The 27,098-nt window shown below is 38.5% G+C and overlaps 1 long non-coding RNA gene across 1 annotated transcript; it reads left to right on the top strand.

Annotated features, from left to right (window-relative positions):
• Window positions 1-723: 723 nt before the first annotated feature.
• Window positions 724-12,177, top strand: LOC132671287 (uncharacterized). Its single transcript, XR_009607030.2, has 2 exons — window positions 724-833; window positions 11,768-12,177. It is a non-coding gene; the product is annotated as an uncharacterized LOC132671287 (long non-coding RNA).
• Window positions 12,178-27,098: the final 14,921 nt, after the last annotated feature.

The following is a 27,098-nucleotide window of genomic DNA, read 5'->3' as shown; positions in this document are numbered from 1 at the left end:
ATGAATTTAGGAGATTTGCCCAAGTCACACAGATAGTTTAAGCATTAAATTTGTGTGTCTGCTCTCTTAGAAACATTTTAAACATTATCCATTATCACTCCTGGATAAAATGACACATAACTGATGATGTTCTAGGCATCAGTGCCATTAAATTAAGAACATAGAAATACTATTATTTATTTCATTAATTTGTTCAAACGTAGAAAAGGCTTTTGAAATACCTTCTTGGACCCCACTGACCATCCTTGTCTAGGAGGGGCCTGCCTGACCCTCCAAGATAAACCATGTTTGTACTATATCACCTCCCTTCAAAACAAAGGAGGACACTAGCCCAGGTTGAGCCAATCATATTTCCTCTGCTGAGAATTTTGGATTGATTCAGTCTGGGCTGGAGAAGATACGAGTGGAGGAGATATGACCTGATGTCCCCTTTCTGGTCTTTCCTTGACATGTTTGCAAATAGCATAAAGGGGACTGGAAAACCCAGTCTGGGGGACTGCACTGTCAGCAGAATCCAGAATAATATCAGTTTGTTGAAAGAACCACTAGTCTTCCTGCAGGAAACAATGGTCTGTGACTGGAGACCTGGCGATGTCACGGGAAGGAGGCCCTGACGTCTGCAGCTTGTGAGGCAGCTGAAAACAGGCGGGGTATGGAGTGTGGGACGGGAGGCAGCCACAGCCGGTCACGTGAGAGGATGACGTCATCGCGTCAGCAGCCGTGTCCGGAAGGTGGCTCCTTCACCTCCGTGGCTCCTTCCCCAGCACCACCTTCTACGCTGAGTATCAGCTTCTCACACACTATCCAGACCATCTACCTAGTCATAGAAAGTGGTGAGTTCATCCCTTTGGGGATTACCTGTAAATAACTTAAAATGTCACTCCTTTAAAGGGCATTTACATCTCCATAGGCATTACTACTACTAGTACTCCACTAGTACTGTAATGGTAGTAGCTAACAATGTGAAGATTTCTAAGCTGCTGCAGGCCCAGCCATGCTCTATAGTCTCTGCTACTCCCCTGAAATGCTCTCTCTTATTCGAACATCAGTCCTTCCCTAAGCATCGGCTCCAAAGGTCCTGATAAAATTCCTCACAGTGCCCCTCCACCTTGGAGTCCCTCCTTTGTTGCCTTTATTCAATGTCTCTTGATCCAACACCCAGGGAGACTGACAGAATGGGATATGGGATACGGGATAGGGAATCATTGCCTGGGAATGGAAGCTATGGGAATAGACAGAGAAAGAAAGCAGAGTAAGAATTAAGACCAAAGACTGATTTCTGGAGAATGCAAAATTTAAGGGATGGTGGAAGGAGAGGAGGAATCAGAGAGAAAGAGGAAGACCCAAGAGAAATATCAGGAAAGCCAAGGTGGGAAGAAAGCTTTTAAGTATGGGCTGTCCTGCCAGAAGCAGAAGAGAGATTCAGCAGCAGAGAATGGCAGTGGGCAGTAGACCAGCACCTGATGAGGCCCAGCGGTACTCCTCCCCAGACAGGCACGGGATGACGGGAAAGCACTGGTGGGCAGGGACAGTCAGAATCTGCCAGGGAGGAGGCAGAACCCAATAGCAATAGGAGACCAGCCAGAGTCTAATTGGCAGAAACTAGTCCCAAAGAGTCATGGATATTGAAGTTGCCAAACCAAGAAAAATAAAGTCAATATTATATAGAAAATACTCAAAAGACTATATTCATCAATGTCAGTCTTCTCTCACTACCACTGAAAAGGCATGGTGTTAGGCACTCCACACTGTCTTAAAGGAGTGCTTACTCTGCCTAGTGATAATAATGACGCCAACATTTTGACCAGCAGAAACCCAGCTACCTGGAATCTTTAATTAACCAGATTTATGATTTAATTCACCTGTCCTCCATTTCTAAAACAGGGAGGAAATTGTCCAAAAAAAAAAAACAAAAAAAAACAAAAAACAAAACCCAAAACACACACACACACATTTTAGAGATTTAGTCAACAAAGAAATATAAGATCTATACAGATTCAACTCAACCCTGATACATTTTCTAGCCATACAAAACGAGAAGTGATGTTTGGGATAATAACCCAGAAATAAAAGATTCAACCATTGAAGAAATACTTATGCTCATATTTATATAACAAAAATTTATGCTTTCAAAAATTCTATTCCATTTAATCTTTTTAACCTTCTTAGGGTTAATCAAATCAAATGGAGTAATCTTCGGTAATAGGTAATCTCATAGCAAGTTTACTTTGGAAATATTATAGAGAGTCTTGGTACTTCTGTGAGTTTCAGAAATCAAAAATTAAATCACTAATGAAGAAATTAGTCCCATGCAGTCTGAGAAAACACTTCTTGAAATATTTAATTCCTTTATGTAACCATTTTAAAGTTATAGGGATATAAAATGAAAAACAGAAGCAATGAGTTTGGGATGCTTTCTTGTAGTCCCCTAGATTCAAAACTAACACATTTAATAGGGTTTAAAGTCTCTAACTCAGTTCTAATGAAAAATTTGTGCCCCTTGACTATTTCACTGCACACACCATTAGGGCTCTATCTGAGGAAAGTGAGAGAAGGTATCAATCCAGTAAATGGAGAAGCCAAAATTATAGTTCATTTCTCCTGATTTCCTTTCTTTTTTGTTCTACTTTATGATGTTATATTTTCATCCATAGACTTTATGAACTAATAATAAACTCTTCTACGGGTAAAACTAAGATGTGTTACTGTTAATGAATGAAACTTTGTATACATCAAGACTGACCCAAATGTTTTTGTACGCAATTAGGAATTAACATATTCAGCTAGAATGCATAGTGCCTTTCATGTTCTCTCTGTCTCTCTCTCTTTCATACGTACACACACACACACACACACACACACACACACACAGGCACCAACCAGCTATTCTGACTAGGGTGCCTTTGTGGAAGGTTGTTGGGCTGTTGACTGACTGTTAACCACGGCTGACAGATCCCTCTGGGTACCCAGTAATAGTTGACTCATTATGCTTTTCCACTGGCCAAGCCATGTTGTCAGAGGAAAGATGGCCAACTATGAGAAAAGAATTGCTCCAGAAAAGGGCATACGTGCAGAGGGCAGCTGTTTCCCTTCTCTCTCAGGACGTCCAGGTGCCATTACTAAATTTCCTGTATGCAGGGCCTGGAAAAGTTCACTGACCTCAGGCAGGGGGTGGGGGGACAGGGAACACTTTTTCCTTTCAAACTGTCTTTCTTTACTCATTGTAACCAGAGGATCACTGCTCACTATGTTGTCTTATAAATTATTCCTGTAAGATTTATAGCCATTTCTATGCTTCAAGTCAAACATTCTTTTAAGGCCAAACAGAGTAATTTACTGGATTTGTGTCTCTAAACAATCTTATAAATAGTCACTCTCTAGTTCAAGGTGAATAACAGTCTGTGGCAGGCTAGCATCAAAGAATACTGATTGCAGTTCAATTTTATTACCTTTGAGGATTCACCCTGAGGAATAGGGCAGACTGGCCAAAAATCTATAGGCTGATCATTTTGGGTCTGTATTGGAAAATCCTTTCCAAGTAAACACCTCCTCTATGGGTTTTTGCTTCCTCTCTTCATTGATGACCATATATATTTTTTCTTTCCTGGAGATACCAAGATGACAGTGCTGCTAATCAGACCTGCAGTTATGGCTGAGATGAGCAGTGTATGTTCTTTCCAACCTGCTTGCACATCAAGCCTGATCCCTAGGTTGTGGCTGCAAATCCTTTTTGAGACCCTGACACACCCGTAAACACCCTCTATCCTTGATGCCATCGCAAATGGCAATGAACTCGTGCTTAATGCCACTACAGCTTCTCACTCTTGATAATATCACCTGTTATGTAAGGCTTACATGAGATGCTGGCAAAATTTTCAGAAAACTAGATATTCTGTACAGGCACATTTGACTCTCATGGTTCTAGAAATACACCCTATAGCCTGTGGTCTTTGATTTGCCCTAGGAGTTTGATAACACATTGATACCATTTTCTGCCTGTCAACCTACCAAAGGACACACAAACTTCTTAATTTCCCCAGAACTATATGGAATACTCCAAAATGTGCCATTAGGTACAGCCATCCCAGGAAGACTATGGTAAGGTAGTGGGACAATGTGAAGAATGCTAGAATATGCGACTCCATTCTGGCTGTGATTTTAGCCTAAGGGAATCCAACAGAGGTAAACTAAGCTCACATCTGTTTCTTTTTTTCTTTTGTGTCCTTAAAACCTAGAGATTATTTAGCCAAAGTAAAAAATTAACTTTTTATCAAAGGTTCCTTTCTCTCATTATCTCTCTTTTCAAGTCTGAACATTTCAGACTTCAGCACTTCTCCAGGGTCAAACTCTGAATTCAGTAAACAAGATTTTGCCAAGTGTGCACGTGTGCTGCCTTAGCAGCTAGATGCTGAGGGAAAAGGAAAGGTGAGAAACAGGAAATGAAGTGCAAATGGAATTGTAATGTCTGTTATCGGTGATGTCTGTGTGAGGAACCAAGTCATTACTGTGGGGTGCAAAGGATTTGTGTTAATGTAACAAGTAGGTAAACTTTATTAAAACTACCTTTCAGCTTCCAAAGACTGCTACTGCATTAAGGCTAGCTACCTTAATGTTCATCCAGTTACATTGCTGGTTGCTATGGCAATATCCTCCTAGGTATTTGTAAGGTCACAAAAGGAAGAGCTAACCCTCTTACTGCTGGAATAACTAATGTGGTTCTGTTACTTGCTTGATGTAAATGGTCTCAAGTGACAGCCAACTGTACATATAGTCAATTACAACTGCTCAAAGGAAATGATTTGTTGTAACAGCCGCTGTTCAACCTCTGTGACATCAATGTTTCTATGGAAACAGTTGCCTATTGCACTGCTTTGAATTGAGTATTGATCAAACTAGGGCCAACACTATTTCAGAGACTCGCTACTTTACTGTGTGGCAATTTACGATAGGAACTCATAACATCACTGTATATTTCAAGCCCCAAGGAACCAATTTAGCAGACAGTTACAGTAGAATATTAACAGAGGTCAATAATGGAAGTCTGATTATAGTCCTAGGACAATTAGTCAATGCTTTTGTTGTCTGCCCTTCCAACATTTGAGCAGCTATTACAGTTTTCAAATAATAATATTCATGCCTGAAGAAAGTGCTACATTCATTCATCTTCAATTTTAAACTTTATTTTTCATTGTTATGTTATCTATCAATAAAACTATTCTGCTATATTAACCAAGCTATGACCCCTCAGAAGTAAATAACTATTGATCAAGGAGTAAAGATCTACTGGTGCACAACACTGTTTTCCATTAATGATCTTATTGGCCCAGCTGATAAGATGGTTGTCTCCAAACAACTGAAGATACAAAGGCAAAAAATAACATAGGTCTAATTTCCATAAAAAATAGTTAGGGTTAAGTCCTCCATCTTTGTAATGGAATGGATTCTCCAACCTCAGTTGAAGGAATAGTGAAAATAAAGACACCGCCCTGCAGAATCCTTCCGTAAACCATTCATTCTGCATAATATTTCCATTGTCCGTGGATGTTTTATTCCATCTTCTCTGGAAACAACCTTTATGATGGTATCATCCAACACTCTCCTTTTAGAGATGAGGAAATAAGGTGACATGGCCTCTTTGGTCTTTCATAAAATAAATGATCTCCCTACAAATATATATGTGAAAAATGTTATGTTGGAAAAATCGTGATTTATACATTTGTCACTCACCTGAAAAAAAATACATGCCAATTATCTCTACTCTTAGATTGATTTGTCAAGAACTCCAGTCAACCAATTCTATAAAATTATTTACTTCTTTCCCTCCTCATTCCAAGTCAGAATTTGAAGCAGATAGTCAGCCAGTTTACTGCAGTGACATTGACCACAGTACAGGCATTGAAAATTAATTTTTGCAGCTGAAGTTATAAAACTTCAGAAAGCACTTGGATAATGTGGCTACATGCCAAAGAAGGGTAGGTGTCTATGAATGAAATCTGTTTCAATACATAGATAGTAGCACTAACTTTTTATTACCATAATTGAAAAATTATGGCTTGGAGAATGATTCTTGTCAGGTAATAACAAATTCATCCACCTGCTTCAAAGAAGCTCCTCCTCGTATAAGGAAAGTGATATTCTCCTAGCTTAGCTATTGATTTGAAAAACCCCATATAGATAGCTTAAAAATAAAAATCAGTTTAAAATTTCAGGCCAGTGACATCTAAAATAGTATTTCAATCAGTCTGGATCCCATTATACTTTTTTTAAAATCAGCTAAGACTTTAAGTTAGTCTTTTTGATGATAGGCATGGTCTGTGTTAGGAGATGAGCTTCCCTTGTTCATATAGCAAGTATTTATTGAGGACCCACAGAATGCCAGTCACTAGTCTGAACAATGGAGCACAGAGTTGAATAAGGCTAGCTCTCAGTAGTAGGTGGGAAGGGTCATTTGCCACGTGGAATAGGGAGTTCAGGAAAGAAGTGGTCTCTGATCCCACACTCAATGTTCTCTCCCTTGTCTCTTTAACAATACTTTTACCACAATTTTTGCTTGTTTATATATTCATCCCCTTCTGTGCTCTAGAAAGGATTTACAGTGGACCATAAGTTTGATTCTGAGCTTCTTCCCAACTGGTACCAAAAAAGAAAAGATAATCAATCAGCCACATGATTCCATGTCTGGGAGATTTAAAAAAAAACAACAACAAAAAAAACCAAAAACAAAACAGAGCAAAACAAAAAGCAGATGTGCAAAAGAGGCCTAGTGACTTCTCATATTGAGACCAGAGATAATTCTCCCCAGGTCCTTAGAAACCAGACCTGGATAAAGTGGTAAGGAACATCTTCCTCAACACAATGGCTGTAAATATACCACTGTGTTTTGTAAGGCTAAACAAACAAATTCCATGACCACACACCAAAGTGCCATTTAAACACAATTCTGCCAGAGAACAAAACAAGGCTTTCCCTGACGTACTACTTTGTATCAATATATAGGTACTGAGGAGGCATAAAAAAATAAAACTTAGTAAATTAGCTATACAATACCTAACTTGGAATAATGTACCTTCCTAGTTTACCTTGAAGATTACTCAGGGGCCAAGATTTACACCTACATAAATAGATGAGATAGATGAGTTGGCTTACTCATAAATCCATTTGTGTGTGTGTGTGTGTGTGTGTGTGTGTGTGTGTGTGTGTTTGTAATTTTTATTCTGTAAGTGAGATAACATGGAAGAACTTTCATGAAAATGTTAATCCTGGTTTTAGTCTATGGATCTCAAACTTTTTGGGCCTGGGCCATTCCTAGCTTATCCAAACTAGGTCATCTGTATTAAAAAATAAGAAGAAAGATCAGATTATATAATGACCTTCTTTGTCTCTTGTTACAGTTTTCTTACTTAAAGACTATTTTGTCTGATAAAGTGTAACTACTCCTGTTCTCTTTTGGTTTCCGTTTTCATGGAATATCTTTTTCTATCCCTTCACTTTGAGCCTATGTGTGTCTTTAAAGCTGATGTGAATCTCTTATAGGTAACATATGGTTGGGTCTGGCTTTTTTTTTTTACATTCAGCCATTCTATGCCTTTTTTTTTAAATTGTTGTTTATTTTTAAGAGACAGAGAGCACAAGCAGGGGAGGGGCAGAGAGAGAGGGAAACACAGAATCTAAACCCACGACGCAGGGCTTGCCCCATGAACTGTGAGGTCATGACCTGAGCTGAAGTCAGATGCTTAACCAACTGAGCCACCCAGTGCCCATTCTATGCTTTTTTTTACCGGACACTTTATTTATTTACATTTAAAATAATTACTGACAGGTAAGGACTTACTAGTCCTGGTGCCAATTTCTTAATTGTTTTCACGCTCTTTGTAGTTCCTTTGTTCCTTACTTTTTCTCTTGCTACTTTCCTTTGTAAATTAATGGTTTTCCATAGAGGAATGCTTTGATTCCCTGTTCTTTATATTTTGTGTATCTACTGTAGGTTTTTGCCTCATGAGTTACCATTTTTAGCAATTTTTTTTCATGGTCTGCCTAAATCTCAGAATAACCTGGTGGTTTTGGGTTTTCTGATCTCTTAGAATATATTTTGACCAGAACTGCTTTAAACAGACTAATACCGAGAGGAACAACTTACAAAAGTAAGTGGAATCCATGTACTGTCACAGGAAAACCACAGGTCTCAAAAGGCCTAAGTTTCTGGTGGGCTCCAGCCTCTTCACCAGTCCCGTGTGAGAGCAGGCAGCGTACTTGGCCTTCTGAGCTTGTAAACTCAGGTTAATGATCCCCAACCTGAAGAATCCTTGTGATAATTAGCAACAAATGACATATGAGGGCACCTGGCACACAGCAGGTGCTCGATAAATGAGAGCTCTTACTATTTTACAGAGACAGGAAACAATAAACTGGACAGAACTATATAAATCCTGTCTATAATCTTATTCACTCACAGGGAGATGTGGAATAAGGAACCCACTCAGATGGATCCAGTTACTAGAGAGCCAAAAGTTACCTGTAGGAGCCAACCCCAAATGATTAGTTAGGAGAGGAGGTATTACCTTCTTTCTCATTTTGCAGGTGAGAAAATCAAGTGGTTACATTAGTTAGCAGAACATCAGAATAGGATGGAAACCAAGGTCTTCTGATTAGAATGGTTCTTGTTTTCCCCACAGCTCTCCACCAGTTACCCTATAACTCAGCCCCTGGACAAGCACTCCCAAAACATAGCATCCCAACAGATTGCCGGCACCAGAGGAAAGTGCAGGGGGATGCTATCAACTTCAGGAACTAAGTTTTAGCTGGCAAAAATTCATCAAGAAAAGTTTCAATTTTCCTCCCTGAGTCTTGAGAGAAGTCATTTTAAAAATGTCAACTTTAGCGTCAAGCCAGAAGGAAGGAAAGCCCCACCATGAGATGGGTAGTTATTGTGTCCCTTCTGAGGTCTTCCAGAACCCCTGGCCCATATATTACCACAGTCTAGGCTATCTTAAGGGTCCCCCAAAATCTAATGTCATCCTAGCCAAGGCTTAGAGGATCTTTGAAGGCCAAGAAACTTCAAACCTTCAAACCTAGGTCTGGATCATCCAAGGCTTGGGGAAGCAGGGGAAAGAAATATGGAAGAGGATAGGGAAAGAAATATTAGTGGCCTGGGGCAAGAAGTTTCAACTAAATGTTACTGCATCAGGGGTGCCTGGGTGGTTCAGTCGGTTAAGCCTGTCCGACTCTTGATTTAGGTTCAGGTCATGAACTCATGGTTCATGAGATCAAGCTCCACATCGAGCTCTGTGCTGACAGTGCAGAGCCTTCTTGGGGTTCTTTCTCCTTTCTCTCTGCCCCTCTCCTGCTCTCTCTCTCTCTCTCTCAAAATAAATAAAATTAAAAAAATAAAATCAATGTCACTGAGTCAAATCTCTGTGAGCTTGCTGTAATATGGATTTCCATTCCCATGTTTGATCTTCAGTATTCCAGGACCAGTTTAGGGTTCAACCATACAGGCCATAGACCCAAGGAGCTAGCAGTACACATCCTAGTTTTTGCACTCCCCTAGCCTGACAGTTGGGAAAAAATCACAACTATAACCACTGGTGAAACTAGAATTATTTGAATCAGCTCCATTTCCCCATCTCTCCAGTGTCTCCTATACATTTTTGTTTTGTTTTGTTTTGTTTTCTCCTATACATTTTTAAAACTGCAGCTTTCCTCTGGGAAAACTATGGCTGGGATGTGCCCTAGAAATCCACGATGAATTTGAACAATAGGGAGGTGCTATAAATTCCAGCTGATTTACTAATTAACTAAAGGAATAATATACACAGAAAAGCTCTTTAAGCAAAGACATTGCAGCAGAAGTTTGGACTCTGAATTTTTCAACAAGACATCTAATATTCTGTGGCTATTCAATATGTCGTGATTTCATAATTACCTTACATCTGTTCCCAGCACTCTTCCCACCCTCTACCAGTCCCCAAAAGGTAGACTGACGTGACTAATCTGAAGCTTTGAAGTAAGAGGAGGGAATACACATATGGCCCAATATGTATTTGTTCCAGACTTCTAAAACAAATATTGACTTGAGAGATCTTCATGGCTTTTCTCAAGAAACTGATGAAGTTATGAGATTGGGGCCAGGAATATGACTTCTCCAAAAGCTGTAATTAATGCTGAAAATAACTCAAGAAATGCAAGCTCCTTAAGGGTGTGCCATTGTACATTTTTCATGCCTTCATTACAAACGTGAACCATGAATTTTTGATGTTCTGTGAATCTCCCTAGACTCTGACAATATTGGATTCCATCACATCATCCGCCTACAAGATCTGAGGGCCAAGCCTCCTCCTGGAGCTTACAGGTCCATCATGAATGGGGAGAGGCTAGGGCAGGAAAGATAACCTACTCTTGTGCCCACGATCAAACTTCTCTTGGATGTGTTCCAGAGAGAGCTGGAATGGGTGGACTGAGTGGGCAAAGGCTGAAGTGCTGAGGACAGAGGGGAGGGAGGAGAACAATGGGGTGTGGTGGGGGAGAGACCAGGCTGAGAGCTGAGGGGCAGAGCAGTGAATGCTCTCAAACGCTGAGGATGTGGAGGAGGGAGGCTTCAGGCTTTGTTTCGCTTCATGACAATTCCTCCACAGAAATTTATCACTTCCTGCATTCCAACCCCAAATTCAGCACATCATGGACATTTGGCCACACATGTACCATGAGAGGCTTCTTCCTGAAGGTTACGCATCAGAAGCATACAAGTCAGAAATAGGAAATCCCTTGACAGTGGGTTTCTCACAAACCTCAGTCTTCCCCTTGGGTTGGATGTGAACATCTTATGTCCAAACCCTAGTTCTACCTTCTGCTTTTCCTTTATTCTGGTCTGGGTCACCACATGAAGAAAACAACCCACTGCTCAGTGGTGCTTTCTAAGTTTCTCTTATTTATTTGGTTCTCAGACACAAAGCCCAGTTCCAGGGATGGCAAAACCCTCTTAAATACAAAAATAAAACTTGATATTTCCATAAGGCCACAAAGAAAAGGCATTGGGTCTGACTTAGCTATTCCCCTGAGTTCCCTCTAGAAGTCAGGGGTAAGGAAAGCTATATTTCCCAGCATGGACACAGCATACACCTTTATGACTGAAAGAGGATGTTTTTATTTGCACTGCATTATACCCATAAATTCCATCCACTCAGCAAGTCAAATTAGTGCTGGCCTCCAAAATACATTAAGTTTGGGTTTAAATCAGTCACTTTTGAAGATATACTGCAGCCCACTTCCCAGCCATATTTGTAATATATTCACCCTGCAAATGTTCTTTAAAATGCATTGTTTGTGGAGTTGTCTTACTTCAGTCAGCCATGTGAAGATATAAGGAATATAAGCTCTAATTTGCAGTTTCTTTGTGTGTGTGATTGTTCATGATTCCACTCATGGAGATAATGGCTGCCAAAAGGCTTTCGTGTTATGAAGGGAAAGAGCTCGCTGAATCCGAATCAAATTAGAATTAGTGATATAATAGTAAACAGCAATGGGAAAATACAGAGCTCTGAGCAGTTTATGCTAGAATTTGGTGACAGCACACAAGCTTTTCCGGATAATGGTGGGAAGGGGAAAGCCACAGGATCGTTTGGGATGTTTAATGGTGTATTGCGAGATTCAAGTGTGCTCAAATGGCAATGCCCAAAATTTCTTTCCCTTACCTCGATTTTCCATTTTACAAAGTATTACATTACATTACATTCGCATTCCTCATCAATTGTCATTTAAATAATTTCAACAGGATGAACTGAATCAGAAAACGAGGAAGCTGAGAAAGAGAGTTACAAAGAAATAGAGCCATATTTGCTTGGTTCCCTTGGGAAAGAGGCCTGTCTTCTCTGCATTTCCCTTTTTTCAGCTGCTCTCCGCCTGACGGGTAGGAGATGTGCACCATGGTGGGAGGGATGTGCAAGATGCCCCCTACGTGGTACTCAGTGTTTTTCCTAGCTGAGAAAGAAAACTGGCCTGCCAAGCCTGTGAGAAGCAAGACACTTGGACAGTTTGGCACCTGCCGCTATTCTTTATGCCCACCTTGTTTCCAAAGACTGTTTGTTTTGAAAGATAAAAAGCTGCTAACACACCACCAAGGAAGAAGGCTCCACAAGCATTATCCACACTGCAGGCAGTATCTTTAAAACAATGTGACGTGTATGGATTGTTCTTAGTATTTCTTAAAAATCAAGCACGTGTTCTTCTTTCCCACGGCTATTTGTGAAACACTTCCTCACCTAGGTATGCAAGCTTACAACACCAAATATCTGGTGGATATTAAGATAGTATTTTCCCACAAATCACATGCCAGGGCCAATTGCTATCAATACTATTCCACGGTCTCTGATAATCATAACATTTCTGCATAGATGAGGGGGCTGTGACATTTACTGGGCACTTTACATTTACTATCTTCTTTATACAGCTCTCAACCTCATAAGAGATATTATTTCCATTTTGCCACGGAGGAGACCAAGGATCAGAGAGGTTAAATAGCTGGCCAGACATCACAGAGCTAGGAAATAGCAGAGCTAGAATTTGACCTTGGGGATTACTTACCCCAGAGCTTCTTTAATCACTTCCCCACATCAATCACCACGATTATTGTATACTGAGGACAAGGGTTTTGCTGGAGCCATTTGTATCAGCTTGCAAGAGCTATTGCTACATTTTTAGCAACTTTGTGAGCTAGTTGTTCTCATGATGATGGCTTGAAGTTGGCCATGGTGGGAGTATTTACACCATAGAAATAGGCAAACACCACACGTTGGGGTTTTTGTTTGTTTGCTTTCAGAGAAAAAGAGAGCCATTTTTAAAAAAATTTTACCAGGAAGAACATTTCCAAGAATCGTAGATTTTTGGACCCCTTCTTCCCCTCTGTGGTATTGTCTCCAAAGCACAGAAGGTGATAGAGTTACCAACAGGACAAATCCCCTGGGAAATGGTGCCAGCGTCCCGCCGAGGTGTGGACTTCCGGACACAGTCTTATCTTCAATGCCCAGTCTGGCCCTGCTTCTGCCCTTTCTCTTCAACCACTTACCCCACCCACTCTTCCCCTGAGGCACAAAGGAATTGGCAGAGCAAATTGAGACATTTGATGTGGTTGTTTTGATGATAAGTTTTGTAAGCCAAATTTGGTTCTTACGACTCAAAATTAATAACCTCAGCCTCTGGCATCAATTAGCTCTTCTCAACTCTCTTACTTCCCATCAGGTGAATATACTGTAAGTCCAAAGGAAATATATATTCTGAACACAGAGGGCATCCCTTTATGTCCAAACCTGATCTCCACTGGGGAGAGTCATGCTCAATATTTTTTATTATTATACAATTAACATTTATTGAGTGTTAATAGTGAGCTTATATATAACACAGAGACTATTACTATACCTGGTTTCTTGGCAGATTGTAGGAACAGCATGTTTTTGATATCTTGGATGGCACCAAGCTTGGTATAATTTCCCAATGAAGTCAGTGCTCCTAATTTCCTGAACATCTGTGCATCAAATTCATTAAATGGCTAATGAATCCAGACATATAAGGTTCATAAAAATATTTATATCTGACATTAACAAAATGGCACTCCTGCTTTGTTCCTTTACGTGATACCCTTAAGACAACCAAGTTTTTGTAACTGGCTAGAACCTGGTGGAAGAGGTACATGACTGAAATCAGTACCTTCACGTTTCTTCTGTGGAATATGGCATAGAGAAACCATGGCTCAAAGTGGCCAATGAATACAGGACAAAGAATAGGGGGATAGGATCCAGGAGAGCAGGTGAAGTCAGATGTCCATATTCCATAAATTCACTTACATGAAGACTGCAGCTAACATGGATGGAAGTTTCACTAAGGGTAGAACATTATGCGGGCACGATTGGTGATCACACATGTGCCCCAATGCTGTCACCATGACCACCAGCCAGGCCAGGGGTCTCCGAGCTGAGCCCATGTTTACAAAAATGAATAATCACAATACTCTATTCTTTGAAGTTTAAATATTCTAGCAACAAATGAAGAACTCTGAACTGAATCAAATACCAGGGTTCTCCTCTGAATATTCCCTGACTAGGTAACCTTGTACCTGTTATTGGCTTTCTCTGTTGTCTCAGGCTCTCCTACCCCCACATATAAAATGAGCGGGGTATGGATTAGATTTCCAGCCCCTTCCAAATATAAAGAAAGGTTTTAGGCTTGTTCTGTTGAGAAAGATGGGAGGCTGGAGATTACTGTTTGCCTACAGAGCTTTAGTCCAAAGCTTGAAAACAATGCTCATTTTTGTGTTTGCATAGGTTAAGGGAAAAGGGCTTCATCAGATGCCTACCAGGGGAAACCTCCAACTTCATATCCTCACTCGCAGACAACTTTTAGTAGGAATAAGACTCACAATGTCCCAATGGGGCATGTTTGCAGCTCTGTGACTTGCTTACTGTGTCCCACCACCTGGAAGGGCTTCCTGGTCCCCTTCACCAGCCCCTCCAGAAGCAACTCACATTCTGCCTGCTTTCTCCAGTCTTCATGACTGCCTCAGCCCCAAGAAACCATCTCACTCTTCTCCAAACTCTTGTACAATTGACTCTGGAACAACACGGGTTTGAACTGCATGGGTCAACGTATGCATGGATTTTTTCAATAAATATAGGATAGTAATGTAAACGTCTTTTTTCTTCCTTATGATTTTCTTAATAACATTTTCTTTTCCCTAGCTCACTTTAGTATTAAGAGTACACTATATGATATATATATATATATCTATCATAGATATATATATATCATATATATATATATATCATAGATATATATATATCATATATATATCTATGATATATATATCATACAAAATATGTGTTAATCGATTGTTTATGTTACCTGTAAGGCTTCCAGTCAACAGTAGGCTATTAGTACTCAAGTTTTGGGGAGTCAGTAGTTACATGCAATTTTTGACCTTATGGGGACTGGCACCCCTAAACCCCTCATTGTTCAAGGGCCAACTGCAGTATTTATCTCCCAATGAATGCCATTTTATAAACAAATACTGCTCTGTGACGCTACTTTCCTGGTACTAAAGTATTATTAAAATATATTGTTATTATTGTCTTTTACATATGCACAGTTTATTGCCCTGGTTTGATTATAAATTCCTCAAGAACAAATTTTGTATCTTACCCTGGAGTGTCCCCACAACACCCTGGTGAATTGCCATAGTAGATTTTGTAGCTTAGCTTTTCCATCTGTAGAATGGGGATGTTAGTACTTACTTTATATGAGGAAAAAAGGAGATTGTGAGAAGTAAATTATGCCTGATTCAATGAGTGTTAGATAGAATATTTTGTTAGTGCTGTTGGTATTCTATTAGGGCAAAGGAAAGAATACAGTGCTAGAAATGAGCAAAACTGAAATCTGGTTCCACCTCTACCAGTCAGTGACTTTAAGAAAGTCAATTAAATTCTCAGAGCCTCAAATTCTTCACCCATACAAATTAGAAAAGCAACACTCCCTGCCAACTTTCTGTTGCTGTGCAGATCAAATAAATAATACATTTAAGGTAGTATGCAAATGTATCATTTTTTGGTACTCAGTAAATACTATTTGATTTGGGAATTACATTGCCCTTATTTTACCATACAAACCACTTATTTTCTCCCCTTTGTGGCAGAAAGGGCACCAGTCATGCCTCTTGTGGACTTGTAGGAGGAAAACGGGGTCCTCTGGATCTTCTACATTTCCAACAACTAGATTATGTTTAGGGGAGTCACAGCGTCTTGGCCTCCTTCTGCCATATTCCAGGCTTCTCAGTGTTTACTTTAAAGGAGCATTCCCATAACACCAGAGAAACCAAACTAAAATGTAGAATGTCTACCAGCTAACCCACTATTTTTCTTAAAACAAGTAAAATGTAGTTTTGAAATAGTTGATTAGTTATGCTAGCATGATTGCCTGTATCCATGAGTCAGAGAGAAGCAGAGCCAGAAATTACCACGCACCCAGGGATTCCCAAAGGGCCCCCTTGGGAACAAAAACCTCCTCCAGCTTAGGCACGGAGGAGCCTTGGTACACACACAGAATGGGCTTCACTGCCCACGCGTAGGCAAGGCCATCGCTTCCATAAAAAGCCAACACATCACAGACCAAGCTGCGCAATTTCACTCCCTGACTTCTAATGGTCTAAATATACTCTTCTACCTGCAAACCATAAGTATGGTCATTCTTGCTTTTCCAGTCTCATTTTATCAAGTATGAGATGCCAGAGGCCATCTAAGTTATATCAGCTACGCACCAAACATTCCTTCACCAGATAATTATTTAACTTGTCTGTGTGCAAGGCATGGGGGCACACCAATTCAACAACACAATCTAACTGTGGTATTATTCACACAACTTATCTTAGTATCTATGAAGATTTGTGTGTTTTCTGTCATACGGGCATGGTTTACACATGTTTCCATGAAGAGTACACTTAAAAAAAAAAGAAAAGAAGAAGTATCAATCAAGCAAAAACCCATGGTTAAAAGACTTGGAATTTAGTGTTCTTATCCGTTCTTTAAAGAAAATGAAAGGCAAAAAATTATTAGGAAAAATTATCTGATATTCTGATATGCTCACATCATTGCTCTGGTGCAAACAGCAAATGCACAAGTGCATTTTTACTTTGTATAACAAAACAACCCAATAAAAAGGTAACGTATGGTGGAAGTATACAACCTTTATGATATTTCTTGAAATTACTCCACTTTTATAGAGGATGATATTCGTGCTAGAAACAGCTATAAAAAATATGGAAATGTAAAAGAAGAGAGATTAAATATGGGATTTATCTGCAGGCCCCAGTACATTAAACCCTTAACATATTTGAAATATGAAAATAACCTAGGCCCTCAACATCAGGATCATGAAGGGAATTTTAATGGTGCCCTATGCCTTCACTTCCAAGATTTGAATTTTTGTTGTTTTAAAGGTCTTTTTATATATTTGCTTGACTTGCACGATTACAGCAATTCATCACTTGGACCAATAGGACAAAAAACATTTGACATTGATGATGGTTGGTTACCCATCCTGACCTGATATGCAGTACATAGAAACCAGTCCTTGGCTTTCTCTTTCAGCCCCCCACAAAGTGGGAGCTTAGGCCATGCCTCCAGGCTGGAAATCGTAGCAGCTGTGACCACGCCTGGGGGACAGGCAGGATGCCAGTTCTAAATCTTCTGCGCACGAAACATGCAGAACCTATGCATCAAAGTGGGGCCAGTCTTGCATTCTGCAAGGGTTAGAGAGCAATACAGCCTTCCCTCCATCTGTTACCTGTAACTGCCTCCTAACTGAGGCATGAGCTGACACACTGGTCCTCTGTGTAAAGGGTGGAAGGAAAAGCAAAATCCATCCCAGCATATACTGTTTCTGCAATGGCCTGTCATCATCAGACCCAATCATCATGGCCTATGGAGATCTTGAAGAGTAGAGTTTGGGAAACAGCAAAGAAATGAACATGATGCCTATATTAAGTGGGACCTGAGAGAATGGCTATGAGGTTGAAACCCAAGCTTGGGGAAAAGAAACAGGAAGGAGGACAAAGGTCATGGGGCACTAGGGGACAATGGGGAAGTGGGAGGTGAAGAGGTGAGAGACAGAGCACAATTCCCAAATCTGTCTTCTCACTTCATTCCACTGGGCATCTTCTAGCTCTTCACTTACTTATGTCTCACATATGCCACATGAGTTGGTAGATAAAAGCAACGTGGTAATTAATTTTTAAAATAAAAAGACCTCAAGGACTTCCAGTTTAAAATGGCATCTGGCTAATAGTCCTGATATAGCCTCTTTTACTAAAATACACCCCCCCCACACACACACACGCAAACATTTACATTGCCACCAAAAATTAAGATTGACAGTTGACTTCTTACCACTAACTGTAAGGTCAATGAACTTGGATTTTTAGAGGCAATTAGTGGCCCACCTGTGCATGCCACCAGACCTAGAGAAAGCCCACCTGTCTGAAGTTAGAAAGGCCCATTATACCTTCCCTACTGTCTGCCACCTGGCTCATTAAATCAGGCAGCCATTCTTCTACTATATAAGTGCTCCTTTTTAAGCTGGAATGTTATTTTCCTGTCATATCCAACCCCTCAGTAGCAGCTTTTTTCTTAAAAGCAATCAGGGCACCTACCTGGAAAAGAACTGGTCAACAAGATGGAATGAGGAAGAAGGCTTTGGGATGCCACATTCCAACCAGGAAGGTGTTCCCATGAAGAAAGCACAATATGAGAGAAGAGAGAATAAAAAGTCTCGACAACCCTGTATGCTGAGTATTATAGATCTCGTGCCAGAAAGTAAGGCAATGGGAGTAGAACAAGCCCTAACGTCGACACTTAAGGAATGAAAGCAAGTCAAACACCAGCAATGGAGCTGGCAGCTCTGGACATCAGCTGGCCCTCCAGGTGTGGCTCTAAAAAGGGAATTGAACCCATATCCAAGTGGACAGAAGGAAACACCAGTCCAGATAGATATCCTGTGTTAAGAGAAGTGGCAAGAAGAATAACTAGCATGCATTTTGATAAATGACATAGAAATAGAGATAGAGGATATTATCCTAAAGACTCAGAGGGAGCACAGCCTCTGAAAATGATTTGCCACAGGAATTGAAAGAAATTTGCAGAGAAACATTTTTTCAATCTTCAATAGAATTCAAGAAGTAATGGCCTTTAGGGAACAGGAACAGACATCCGTAACAAGAGAATCGGTCATGAGAAAGAGACGGCAAGGTGAGATGAAAAGGGAAATGTGTGAGATAGAAAAAGATTGAAGTAAAATCAAAATGCATTGACAGAATTAAAATCTGCATTTGAAGCCATGTGGTACAGAAACGACACTGCAGATAATTACATCAGTAAAGTAGGGGACCCATCTGAGAAAATCCTCTGGGACATAGAAGAAAAGAACAAAGATGAAAATAATGAAAGAAATCATGAAGTAATGAAAGGAAAATAGACACAGAAAACCTAAGAACTGTATATATATTTTTTAGGAAAAACTAGAAGACATAGAACAGAAGTTATAATCAAACACAAAAATTTAATGGTTTTTAACCTTAAAAAATGTTAGGCATATGCAGATCAAGAATCCACTACATTCCAGGCAAAATGAACATATTAAGACATATCTGGAAGCATCCATGATGACTTTTTAAGGTCAGAGATAAATAACATTCCCACCCAGAAAGTTATACCAAGACAAATTGTCTTTGCTGTGCAAAAATCACAGAAAACCTGATTGAAGATAAGAAAATGCTTAGAAAATATACTCCCCCCAAACTCTTCTTGAAAAAAACTATTTAAAGACACACTCCTGGGGTCAATTGTATGTCAATGGATAGTAACTAGACTTTGGGTGATGATCACTTTGTAACATATACAGATGTCAAATTATATGTTGTACACCCAAAACTTGTATTATGCTATATACTAATTTTGCCTCAATAAGAAAAAAAGCACACACAAGAAGGACTGAGAAATAATTTGCAATAAATAACATAAGAATGGAACTATTGTGCTTTTGAAGGATTAGCAATGAGCAGTGAAAGGAGTTATATATTTTAATTACATTAAGTATTTATTGAAAAATTTGTTAATAATAAAGCAAACATAGGGCACCTGGGTGGCTCAGTCAGTTAAGCGTCTGACTTCAGCTCAGGTCATGATCTCATGGCTCGTGAGTTTGAGTATTGCGTCAGGCTCTGTGCTGACAGCTCAGAGCCTGGAGCCTGCTTCGGATTCTGTGTCTCCCTCTCTCTCTGCCCCTCCCCTGTTAGTGTTCTCTCTCTCTCTCTCTCTCTCTCTCTCTCTCTCAAAAATAAATAAAACCATTAAAAACACAATAAAGCAAATATTAAAAATATTGATAAAAACCTATATAAGCAATAACGATAATAAGTGTCTTAAATCTAAGCTTATATTAGCAAAGATGCGGAAATGAAGGAAAAAAATAAAACTATGCTAACTTTTTCAAATGTAAGGATACTTTTTTAATGTTTATTTTTTATTTTTGAGAGAGACAGAGAGACAGAGCATGGGGGGGGTGGGGGGGTGGGGAGCAGAGAGTGAGGGAGACACAGAATCAGAAGCAGGCTACAGGCTCTGACTTGTCAGCATGGAGCCTGATGCAGGGCTTGAACCACAAATTGTGAGATCATGACCTGAGCCAAAGTTGGATGCTTAACCCACTGAGCCACCAGGATTTTTTAAATATAGTTTAATTTTTTATATTGAAAATTTGGGGAATATAAAGAATGCTTTTTTAAATAATTTAAACGCAACCAATAGAAAAATTTTAAATAGATTAACTTCCAAGATTTCCTTCATAGAAAAAGTAATTTTAAAAGTAAATAAAAAATATTGCATACAGCAAATAAAATGTAAGGAAACAGCAAAATCTCAAAAAGAGGATAAAACAAGTAAATTATAAGAAAATATGTAAATGGGTTAACTAGCCCATTAAAGGACCAGTAATTTCAAATTGGTTTCATCTGTTTTATTGAAGAATAACTGACGTATAGTATTGTATTAGTTTTAGATGTATAACATGGCAATTTGATATTTATATACATTATGAAATTATCATCGGAGTAAGTCTAGTTACCATGTGTCACCATACAAAGTTATTAAAATACTCCCTATGCTATACACTACATCCCCATGTTTTATTTATTGTATACCTGGAAAACTGTACCTCTTAATCTCCTTTACCTATTTCATCTATTCCCCCCACACCTTGCTTCTGGCAACCATCAGCTTGTTCTCTGTACCCGTAAGTCTGTTTTGTTTTATTTGTTTGTTTTTAAGATTCCACGTGTAAGTGAAGTCATATGTTATTTGTCTTTCTCTGTCTGACTTATTTCACTTTCATAATGCCCTCTAGGTCCATCTGTGTTGCCACAACTGGCAAGATTTCACTTTTTCTGGCTAATGCTTAGTTGCATATACATACCACATCTTTTTTTATCCATTTATCTATCCATAGACATTTAGATTGCTTCCATATTTTGGCCATTGTAAATAATGCTGCAATGAACATAAGGGTGCATATGTCTTTTGAATTAGCGTTTTTGTTTTCTTTGGATAAATACCCAGAAGCAGAAATGCTGGATCGTATGGTAGTTCTATTTTTAATTTTTTGATAAACTTCCACACTGTTTTCCATAGTAGCTGTACCAGTATACATTCCCACCAACAGTGTATAATGGTTCCCTTTTCTGCACATCGTTTCCAACACTTATTTCTTATCTTCAGAAATAAAATTCAAGTCTATGTTGCTTAAAAGAGACCCATCAAAAAATAAGCGGCTCAGACAGATAAGAAGTTTAAGAATGGGTGAATACACTTTGATAAATACAAACAAAAGAAAAACTTACACACCAGGAGTCAAGCTAAAAGCAATAAACAGGCCAAAGATGTAATTTTATATTGATAAAAGATATAATCCACAACTAACAGAAAATAGTCATAAACATTTTTACACACCAAATAGCATAGCAAGATTTAATAAGCAATGTCCATATATCAGACCATAAAAACAATTCCCCAAAGCAGAAATTCTAAAGGCCAACATATTTCCAACCACAATACAAACCAAAAACGATTATCAGATTTTTAAACAAACAAACTAATAAATAAACAAAACCAATAACTTGAAACTTTTAAAAAACACTCTCCTAAACTAACTTATAAAGGATATCAAATCCTCAATTATATACTAGGTTTTAAATAACATAACTAAGAATATTAATAAAAATTGTGGGAGGTGGCCAAAATTCCAGCCAAGAATGAATTCATAACCTTTAATGAATTATTAAATCAAGTATGAAAATAAATTGATATTTGATAAACTGATAAGTCTGATCATTAATAAAATACACTAAAAATAAAATTATAAATACAATGATAATCAAGTTTAAGCATTTGCCATCAGGTACTGAACCAAATTCTTTATGTAGTTATCTTGTTGAAACATCACATTACTTTTGAGGGATGGGCATTAGTAGTAGTTATATTTTATAAATAAAGAAATTGAGATTTCAAAGCATTAAATAATTTTTCCAAGATAACACAGCTAGTAAATGACAAAATTGGGATTTAACCCAGCTTTGTCTGACTCCAAAGTCTTTGCCTGTAATCACTGCCATTACAGGGTTATTAGAAAAGAACAAAGAATCTAAATGATTATTGTTCTGAAAAACTAGACAAACATCTGACAAACCTAAAATGGAAAATAAAGATAAAAAGAAAAAACAAAAAAATTTTTTCACTAAGAATCAAGAGGATATAACAGATACATTATAGTTTTTAAATTATTCTTTATGTTAATAAATTTATAAACATTGATGAATGAGATTATTTCATTATGAAATATAAATTACTAATTGTGTTGAGAAGAAATAGATGATCTGAATAAACAAAAAACTTGAAAAAATAGAAAGGTACACAAGTCATAAAGGTTAGAATGATTTATCAGTGATTTTTTTTAAAGTTTCAAATAAGAATAATCTTTAAAACTCAGGTATAAAACCAAAATGAACAAATGTCAAAACTTTATCAAGACCCAAAGGAAGACTAGAATAAATGTTCCTAAATAGGAAAACCCAACTTTATAAAGATGTAAATAAAATTCTAAAATTGAGTTCAGGGTTTAACTCAGTCTTCATGGGGATAATTTTTGAAATTTGCAAAATGTTTTCTAAAGTTAACAAATGAAAACCAGGACTGACCATCACATTTTTGGGAAAGACAAAGACATACACATGTACCCCAATATTTATAGCAGCGCTATGAACAATAGCCAAATTATGGAAAGAGCCCAAATGTCCATCAACTGATGAATGGATAAAGAAGATGTGGTATAGGGGCACGTGGGTGGCTCAGTCGGCTGAGCAACTGACTTCGGCTCAGGTCATGATCTCTCAGTTTGTGAGTTCGAGGCTCACATCGGGCTTGCTGCTGTCAGCCTGTCAGTACAGAGACTGCATCAGATCCTCTGTCTCTCTCTCTCTCTGCCCCTGCCCCACTTGTGCTCTCTCAGAAATAAATACACATTTAAAAAAAAGAAAAAGAAAAAGATGTGGTGTATACACACACACACACACACACACACACACACACACACACACAATGGAATACTACTCAGCAATCAAAAATAATGAAATTTTTCCATTTGCAACAATGTGAATGGAACTAGAGTGTATTATGCTAAGTGAAATAAGTCAGTCAGAGAAAGACAAATATCATATGATTTCACTCATATGTGGAATTTAAGAAACCCAACAGATGAACATAGGTTGAAGAGAAGGAAAAATAAGATAAAAACAGAGAGAGAGAGAGAGACAAACCATAAGAGACTCTTAAATATAGAGAACAAAGTGAGGGTTGCTGGAGGGGAGATGGGTGGGGGATGGGCTAAATGGGTAATGGACATTAAGAAGGGCACTTGTTGGGATGAGCACTGGGTGTCATATGTAAGTGATGAATCACTGAATTCTACAACTGAAACCATTACTACACTATATGTTAGGTAACCTGAACTTAAATAAATTAAAAAGAAAAAAACATGCATAATTAAGGGCTATCTGGGTGATTAAAACATCCTATAAAGTTTTGGCAATTAAACTATAAAAAAACTTGCAAAAATCAGTGGGTAGATCAATGGAATGGGATTCATAGCCTAGAAAGACACGTGGCATATAAAGGAATTAATATGTGATAAAGGTGCCAATGCAGTCAGTGGGGAAAGAACTACACAGTCAATGCAGCAGGATAACTGCGGGGAAAAAGAGGTGGGCAGGGATGAGATCCTTCCCTTGCCCCACACACATGCACACATTTCCCTGATGATCAGCGATGTTGAGCATGTTTTCATGTGTCTGTTGGCCATCTGGATGTCTTCTTTGGAAAAATGTCTGCTCATGTCTTTTGCCCATTCTTTAATTGGACTTTCATCTTTGGGATGTCGAGTTTTATAAGTTCTTTATATAGCTTAGATACTAACCCTTTATCAGATATGTCATTTGCAGATATCTTCTCCCATTTCGTAGGTTGCCTTTTAGTTTTGTTGATTGTGCTGTGGTAGCTTAACTGTTCCTGTTGCAGGATGTCAGCTCTACCTTGTCTCTCTTGGCTTCTCTCCAGGTCTGGTTCTCAGCCTTCCCTTCAGTTCTGTGGCCTACCCAATACCCTAAGCAACGAATTCTTTTTCTATTTAAGTTAACTAAAGTCACTTCCTGTCATTTGCAAGCAAGAATCCTGACTAGTATATCTCTCTAGATAAGTGGTCAAGGATATCAAATGGAAGTTCACACACACAAAAAAGAAAGAAATACAAAATGTCACTAAGTATTTTTAAAGTGTCTAATTCACAACATTAGATAAATCATTCTTAGAAAATCAAAGCAAGAATTTGGGCATAAAATTAACATGCTTCTTTATTAACAGTAATATTTTGAATTAGTAAATATGTGGAGAAATGGTAGGAACACAAATTTGTACAATTTTTTTAGAAAACAATTTGAGTATATATACTAAAGCCCTTCAATACGCCCACAACTTTTTGACATATTAATTCTTATTCTAGGAATTTATCCTGATAATCATTTATGCAAACATTTATGTGTAAGGATATTCACTTTAACTTTGTTTTTCAAAGTGGAAAAAAAGCAAAAATGTGCTCAGTAATATGAGAACGGTTACATACAGTAGAATCTTTCTTAATGGACTTCCGCTAAACCAATGCCTGATTAGTCGGTGGTATTTATTTCCTCTGTGAAACACACTGCACATTCCTCATTCAGACACACATGTACCTTTCCCCCCAAATTAGGTGGGTACTTACCAAGAGTGGGATATGTTTGTGCCTAGGCCCATTTACAAACTCAGTATCTACCACTGTCATTATGAATGCTACAAGAAAGACGTAGTTGTTTCTAGAAAAATTAAGTTGAATGTTTTGCAAATTTTAGATAAAAGCAGATTGCTGAAAAAGAAAAAAAAAAGAGCAGAAGGAAGGGAGGGAGGGACGGAGGAAAGAAGGAGGGAAGGAAGGAAGGAAGGAAGGCAGGAAGGAAGGAAAAAAAGCAGGGAAGAAAGGAAGGGAAACAAAGAAGATACTATTACTAGGCAACAGCAAGCATTGGGAAAAATCAGTCAAGTCTAGAGCCATGATTCTCAAGAATTTGGTCCCTTCTTAAAAATGATTAAGGTCCTTAAAGAGCTTCTGTTGATGTGGGAAATATCTCCTGACATTTACCATATTAGAAATTAAAACTGAGAAATTTGTAAACTATTGACTTTAAATTCATTCTTAAACATAACAATAAGAAACCCATCACATGTTAACATAAATAACATATTTTTATGACAAGTAAATATATTTTCTAAAATAAAAAAAATTTTAGAGTAATGACACTGTTTAACATTGTTGTAAACCTCTAACACTTAGATTAATGAAAGGCAGCTGAGTTCTCACATCAATTCAATGTTCAATCTACTGTAGTATCACAAGTCATGGAGCCCCTGGAAACCCTATTATATACTCATGAGCAAATGATAGTGGGAGAGGCAATAATACCTTAATACTATTATGAATATAACTTTGGCATTGCAGACATCCTTCTAGGGGCTTGGACACCTCTAGGAGCCCACAGACCACACATTGACAAATGCCTGGCAAAAGGTCTATGCTCAGACTTCTTGTAATTGTCTCTAAGTCTGTGATCCACTTCAAAAGGAACAAACAGAAAACCACAGAAATTAGAAGTGTGTTACTGATATTGTTTATGCACTAAAGATAGCACAGATGACCCATTATAATTAAAGACCCTGGCCCACATTTTTTTAGTGATGAATGAATCCATAGATATATGCTTTATGTACTTTTTTAAATGTTTAAGAAATGTATGTGTTTTAAAAGTAATTCCACATCATTTCTTTTACTATTCTCCACTAGCTATTTCACTTTGGGCTGCAATACTTAAGCACTCATTATTTCACTTAGGAGTCTGAAGCTACAGGGTTGGTTAATTTGGTGGCTAGGACACGTCAAGGCTCTGGGTTGGCATGTCTGAGATAGCCTTGGCTTTCCCCCATGCTCCCAAGATGGCAGCCACAGCTCCAGGAACAGACAGCAAGAAGGAGGGCTGGGATTGGAGATGGAGGATGGAGGGTTATTTCATCTCAAGCATCTCTCTCCTTAACAGGAGGAAATTCTTTTCCAAAACCTCTTAACAGACTTCCCTTCTGTCTCACTGGCAGTCAGGTTGTATGCTACCCCCACAAACCATTCATTGAAAGAATGGAATCATCATGACTGGCTCTGAGCAATCATCAGTATCTCAGTGTTGGTGTCTCAGCATCTCAATTTCATCCTCTCAGTCTGAACAAATTGATTCTGCACATCTGAACAAAATCAGGGGGTCATTTAGCTGGAACCAGTGGGGGAACTTCTGTGCCATGGATGACGACAGTGTGTCACCTGCTTTAAGCCAAATTTTTCAATTAACCAGCCAACTACTGGCCGAGTGCACAGTTTAACAGGGTACATCCATACCCAGACATTAAAATCATCTCTAAAAGCAAAATATAATATTGTATTTATAGTGTGAAACCAATGTATGCATTTATGTATACATACTTATGGATATACATAAATATACTTTTTATTTGAGTGAGAGCGTGCATGAGCAGGGGAGGGGCAGAGGGAAAGAGAGAGAGAATCTCAGGTAGGCTCCAGCACAGAGGCTGACCCAGGGCTAGATCCCACGACCCTAGGATCATGACCTGAGCTGAAATCAAGAGTCAGATGCTCAACCGACGGAGCCACCCAAGCACCCTGACATACATATACTTTTTTCAAAACTAGAATGGAAGATACAAAAATATAACTGTTTTCTCTGGGTTTATGAGTTGGTTTTAATTTGCTTCCTTATAGCTTTTTGTATTTTCTGATTTCTCCAATGACACATCACTGTAATAAGCTGAAAACAAAACATTTTTAAATGATTTTGTGAAATAAAATAACATATGCATGTCTTTCATCTATAT

Source organism: Panthera onca, chromosome C1 (assembly GCF_046562875.1).
Source record: "Panthera onca isolate mPanOnc1 chromosome C1, mPanOnc1 haplotype 2, whole genome shotgun sequence".
NCBI classification, from domain to species: Eukaryota; Metazoa; Chordata; class Mammalia; order Carnivora; family Felidae; genus Panthera; species Panthera onca.
The sequence above is the reverse complement of the archived record's forward strand: the minus strand, read 5'-3'. Positions and strand labels throughout refer to the sequence as shown.